The sequence below is a fragment of the Vanellus vanellus genome (assembly GCF_965231255.1).
Source record: "Vanellus vanellus genome assembly, chromosome: 2".
In the NCBI taxonomy this organism is placed as follows: Eukaryota; Metazoa; Chordata; class Aves; order Charadriiformes; family Charadriidae; genus Vanellus; species Vanellus vanellus.
In genome coordinates, this window is record NC_138906.1 from 138,525,799 (window position 1) to 138,531,798 (window position 6,000).

Sequence of the window (6,000 nt, forward strand, 5' to 3'; positions counted from 1 at the left end):
TTTGACCCTGCTCCTTTTTTTCATAATTACAGCTATTCATATCCTTAAAGCTAAGTTGGTTTTGTTTTTTTTTTTTCTTGGATGAAGACACAGAGATGCAAAACCAGGTAAGATTATCCAGTAACACTAATAACTGTCATGGTTTCAGCTGGGACGGAGTCGACTTTCTTGCTAGCAGCTGGTATAGTGCTGTGTTTTGGATTTGGGATGAGAATAGTGTTAATAGGGCACTGGTGTTTTCAGTTGTTTCGAGGCAGTCAAGGCCTTTTCTGCTCCTCACACCACCCCACCAGCGAGTAGGCTGGAAGGGCACAAGCAGCTGGGAGGGGACACAGCTGGGAGAGCTGACCCCAACTGACAAAGGGATATTCCATACCATATGATGTCATGCTCACTATATAAAGCTGGGGGAAGAAGAAGGAAGGGGGCAACATTCGCAATGATGGCATTTGACAGTGTTTAATCTTCCGAAGTAACCATTACACACGACGGAGCCCTGCTTTCCTGGGGATGGCTGAACACCTGCCTGCCGATGGGAAGCAGTGAATGAATTTCTTGTTGTGCTCTGCTTGCATGTGCAGCTTTTGCTTTACTTATTAAACTCTCTTTATCTCAACCCACGAGTTTTCCTTATTTTCCCGATTCTTCTCCCCATCCCACTGGGGAGGGGAGGGGAGGGGAGGGGAGGAAGCGAGCAAGCGGCTGTGTGGTCCTAGTTGCTGGCTGGGGTTAAACCACGACAGTGAGATACACTGCTCTCTGTAGGGTGGGGAAGAACCATGAACTGGAACTGAGGGATGCGATTTTTTCTTTGTTGCTTCTGCCTAACACTATTAAACCTCCTGTACTCTCCGAAAGACCGATCCTAAATTTTTCCTAGTCAGATTCTAAACTAATTATTTATAATAATTAGTAGGTTGGCAGAAAACCAGTGCGGTGGGGGGAGTTTTCTGCAGGTGTGATAGGTGCCCGAGCCAGCGGAACCCATCGCTGCCTTAGCTCAGCCACCCTGGGAACTGGCCCTATGTCACTGCTTCGATTCATGCAGTTAAGACCAATGAGTTCGGGGGTGAGGGGGGGTGGAATAAATCAGGAGAGCAGCAAAGGAGAGGGCATGGGGAAGGGGTGATAGGGGAGAGGAGGGCAGCCAGCCAGGGGAGGGAGAAAAGGATTTGGAGACAACGGATGCCTCCAGAACCCAGGCTTCAGTGACGTGATGCTCAAGGAGCACCGTTTTTTAGACAATGGAGGATTTTCATGGGCTGTAAAAATGTATATACTATCCCTTCTTTTTCCTCCCCAAAGTAACTTTTCCTGACAGGTCAGCAATACAATGGTACAATGTACAATTTCTGAAGAGTGAATGTATCAAAACTACTAAACCTACTAGGTTTAGCAAACTTTAGCTTTCCATCCTTGTGGGACTGTGGAACCTAGGCAGACAGCTTCTTGTAAACATTTGCCTTCAAACATACAATTGATCATCCAAGACCACCTTCTCATTTCCTAGAGATCAAGTTAAATTTGTTCTTACAAAAGGACACGTTCCCCCCCGCCCCACTCTATTCTGCATTGTGGGGTTTCTAGAATTTCCTCTGTGCCTTGAAAGGAGCTCTAACTTAACTGATCAGGTTCAGTCTTTATTTAAAGCCCAATATGAGAAACATTCAGCTGCCTGATGTTTTCCATCAACTGTTGATCAGTAAGGCACCAAGTCACCATGCTGCTTGCAGTCCCCTTCCTAGAATCCCGTTTCACCTACCAGGGTAAAGGCTTATTAACTGGAAACTATGCTACAGTCAAAGCCTCTTCATACTTTGGAGAGCAAACCTCAAACTTGTCCATGAACAAGCGCACAGATGCTTTCTGGCTGATGCAAGGACCCACACAGATGCCGATGAACACTCTCCTATGCCGCACAACACCTTAGCTCTCATGACTGTCTTTTGTAACACATCAGTGCCTGGAACCAAAACACTGATGATGGTTCTTACTGCGTTCTGATTATATCCATAGAAACCTTCCTTTCCTCCAGCCAAGGCTTTTGCAAAGAACACAGCAGCCATATGGTCATCATTGAGTACTGGAAAGGTCTTGGGTATCTGCTATAATCAGCTAATACCTGAATCCATCACCCATCAGGTCCTCTCACCTGAAAAGGAGTATTTCACTCAGAATGCCAAATTCCTCTGGGTCTGGAAGACTTTTCCTCAGGGATGACATTGGAGATGCTACATTTTCTGGAGACTAACCCTGCCAGATGATTTTCCAATTACCTAATATCCCAGTATGAAAATCCACTCTCTGAGAAGCATTCAGCTGCTCTGTAGTCCACTCCTGCAAGACTACACTGACTGTCCCTATTGCTTTATCCAGCTGTGCGTGAACCACTAATATTTCCACTTCTGCAACATATGAGGACAAAACGAGCACAGGTTCCCGATATGCTGGAGAAGCTGCTCCCTGGTGTTTGCAATCAGCCTTCCAACAAGGCTCTTCTGTGTGTGCAGTGACAGGACTAACGTGCTCCTGTCCAGAATTCCCGTCTGTAGAATTGCAAAATCACACTACAGCAGTTGTTGTGAGCGTTTGCCAAGTTGCTGTCAAGACGTCAGAGTCTAGACCCGGAGCTAATCCCAAAGTTCCTCCAAATAGTCTATAAATTTAACTTCTTCTAGCTCTCCTGTATTGATGCATCTTTTTCTCTTCTATAATGACTCAGACTGCTGCTCTGAAAAACCAACCTTTGCTGCAAATGACTTTGTCAATAATGTCCCCAAATTGTCAGCATTGGCATCTGTGCCTAAGATGAAAGTTTTCATGGGTAGGCAAAGGACAGGAGCGGTCATGACAACCCCCACCCCCATTTCTAATCATGCTAAACCTCACTCTTGCAATTACTAGAATGCTTTTTTCTACCTGATCCCATTTAAACGGGTCTTCAACACGGAAAGCCCAAATAAATAAAACTTTGGACTTTTCCCCAACCCATTTTGAATCACAGTCAATTTTACTACTTACTGCTCCTCAGCTGCAGCCAGCAAACAAGGAATGCTCTGCTCGTACTTCCCAGCCACGAGAATTTCAGCAGCTACAAGTGCTGGCTTATGTGACTCTGCTCCCCAACACATTTTTACAGTTTGGCTCATAATTGTAAACACACATATTTCATATATCACTCAGCCAGCACCGCTGCAGGAACAGCAGCCTCCGAGAGAGAGGCAAAGCATAAAACTGAAGACAGGAACCACTTAAGCCATCTGCATTTAGTCAGCATCACATGTGAGTCAACGTCTTAAGACTGCCCCAGTCTTTTCCAGCTCTCTCCGCTGGAAAACTGAACCTGCACACAGCTGTTCAACAGTATTTGCATTCAGAAGGGAGAGTAACTTGTCCGTTACACATCGATTGTTCACAAACCATTTATTCCACCATTGCTAAGGTGATTTTCTTCAGAGTGAAGTTATAATCCCTACCGTTGCTTATACTGTTATTAGGTGCAATGAAATCTAAATCAGTTGTAAAATCATCTACTACATAGCTGTGAAGCTTTCTTCTTTCCTCTAATCCCACATCCCAGCCTCCAAATGCAGCCTCCCAACTTCTGGATGGATATATTTGTGTCAGCCCAGCCTGCATTTGAGACCAAACAGTTTTGGATCCTTTATTTCCAAGTCTTCATAAATCCAAACGCATGCCAATAGCTGAATTTTAATGAATCAGCTGAGACATAAGCAGCAGAAGTCAGGGGCACTTGGGGACGGATTTTTTACCACCACCCCATGTCTCTCAGCTTCATGTCTCTCTGCTTCCTCAGCAGGGAGAATGGTTTCACATGACCCCTGCAATACTCTAACCTGGCCAGCCTGGTCTTTAAAATAGTCCTTCTCTTTAATAGCCAAGATCAAATTTAACTTAGTTACCACCCTCACTCTTATCCAATCCTTTCCTTTGTTTTTCTGATGAATTTACCATTTTTTTAAAATTCATTCAATGGTGTGAAGAAACTATCACATTTTCCTCAGTCAGAGCTCTCTGCGAGGAAAAGCTGGATTTAAGCTCCAAAAGATGAACAAAAGAGGGTCCAAGATGAGTCCAAGGCTACACAAGTGTCCCAAACCGCTCACCTGTACCATAGCCACATTGAAAGATGACACAACCACTGATCTCCTACTGTCACATTTCCTCAGCTATTGGCTGAACCCCCCCAGGACTTGTGTTTCCTTATGGGTCTGAATCCAGCTTAAGCTTTTGATGCAGTTCCTCCCTACTAGCAACTTTCTGGCAAGAGGACGTCTCCCTGACCTCCCTTTGTGAAAGGTGCACAGGTCCTCTTCTGGCAACCATCACCTTCACGCTCCCTGGTAAACCTTATTCCCGTCTGGACGCACCTATACCACACCTCTGTTGTTTCTTCTCTGTATCGGCCACACTATCATCTATAGTTGGAACTTCTTTTTTTTTTAAAACTTTCTCTCAAAAATCCTTAAAAATATGTATTTTATTCTAGTTTTGAAGTCTTTGGTCTATCCTTTATTATTTGGCTGGCTTAGACCAAAAAGCATGCAATTCTTCCTCTTGGAAAGACTGCATCTTAGGTCAGCACTTTACCCAACCATATTTTAAGGGTCCTGGACAATACTCTTTCAGCAGAGAAACTGGTAGCAGTAGCAGGTATTTTTGATAGAATAGACCTTATTTAAAAGGACAACTTAAGTTCATTTTAAACAAAGGAAAAATAAAAAACAAAGAGAATTTTTTTTTCCCTGCCCACAACTCCAAAGCTTTCAATTAATTCCCAGACCCGCAACCTCTAACTTCAGCTCAGCGATGCTCAAAGCAATGACGCACAGGTTCACCCTATGGGAAATGCCCTCCTATGCTCCAGAGCTGCCCCGACACAGCATGTATGTGCACCAGGCAGAGCTTCTTCACCAGGGCTCTACTCCCATCGAGAAGGTAAGAGGACGGATTGGGGACGGCAGCATCTTGCAGTTGGACCAGGCTGCAAGGGGATGGAAACTCCAGCGCTGGAGATGAGCCCACAGAGAAGGGAAAGGGAACGATATTTCCAATTACTTCAAGCGGAGGTTGGCTACAGAAGCTGATGATCACAGACCCAGCCTTCTTCTCCAGAGCCACGTCCCTCTGCTGTTCCAGCATCGCTGAGCTTGCCTTTCCTTATCCTACTTTCTAAACAATAACCACCGGAAGTCCACATGCCCTAAAGGCTTACATTTTTCTTTGTTTTGGCAGAAGCATGCGCTTACCTATTTCTTACTGCTATCCTCACCAGAAGCATCCAGTAAAAAAAAAAAAAAAAAAAAATAGAAAATTTTACCTAGGATTGATCAAGAGCAGCAGCAGTCAGGCAGAAAAACGCTAGCGTGCTCTGTTAGCTGGCTTCTGTCCTCCACCGAAAAAACAGGTTATGACAGTGGTTCGCAAAACATCTTGACCTTTTGTTAGGGATGTTTCATAAAAATATGTATGCATTAATATGCTACAACAAAGACAAAATAACAGTGTATTTCGATTGCTCTCTCCCTCCCATACTTACACTTCTAAATGCTTAGAGAGACAACTCTGAAGCTTTACTTTGACCACGTGATTATAGCCACATCACACTGACGCCGCCATACTGAGCCCTGTATCAATACTGATACATAAACATGTTGTTACAGGCTTTTGTATACCAAAAATATGATTCATCCTACAAGGAATCATTGTAGTCAGCGCACTGGTAATAACAGAAGTACTTCTAAAAGAAATAAAAATCCTAAACTACATTCTACAGTTAAGTAGAAAGATTTTAGGTTTCTTCAATTCACCATTAATGACAAAGGCAACATCCTAACAAGGAACCAGCAAGAAAAGCCGTGCATGTGGCTGTGACTCCAGGTATCTAAAGTAACTACAACAGAGCCATCACGAGGGACCTGGACAGGCTTGAGAGGTGAGCCTGTGCAAACCTCATGAAGTTCAACAAGGCCAAGTGCA